Raw genomic sequence first — 576 nt, 5'->3', positions numbered from 1 at the left:
GCTCGTCTTCTCTTTGAGACAGGCTCCAGAGATCGACGTCCGAGGTTTCTCTGTCCATGAACATGGAATACTGCTTGAGAAACTCTGAAGAAAGTTGGCGGAAACTTCCGATGGAATTTCGTTTTAGGCGAGAAAACCATTCGAGTGCGGCTCCTTTAAGGTTTTCGACGAAGAGGAGGCAGTAGCCAGCGTCTGGTTCGCGTTCCTTGTGTTTACACCTCCCCATCGCGATCTGGAAAGACTGCAGGTGCGCTTTCGAGTCGGTGGTGCTATCGTAGATGGGAATTTTGATCTTCCCTGGGTCCGAGACGTTGGTCTCAGTAATCCGGGCAGTGAACGAGGTTTTGCGTGCTTCCTCGAGAAGTCTGTTGATCTCGGGCGCAGCGTTTGTTGCGTGGTAGATTTGTGATTTCACCGCTTTCACCTTCGCTGCGGTTTTCGCTATGTACTCGCGGAGATCGTGGATCTCATCAAGATTTCTGGCAGCCTTTCGAGCTTGTCTGTGTTGGCTGCGGTGGATCCTGGCCTGCTTTTCGGCCAGCTCCTCCTTTTCTACCCAATAGAGGTTTTCTTCTT

The sequence above is a fragment of the Brassica oleracea genome, chromosome C9 (assembly GCF_000695525.1).
Source record: "Brassica oleracea var. oleracea cultivar TO1000 chromosome C9, BOL, whole genome shotgun sequence".
NCBI lineage: Eukaryota > Viridiplantae > Streptophyta > Magnoliopsida > Brassicales > Brassicaceae > Brassica > Brassica oleracea.
This window is presented reverse-complemented; position numbering follows the sequence as displayed.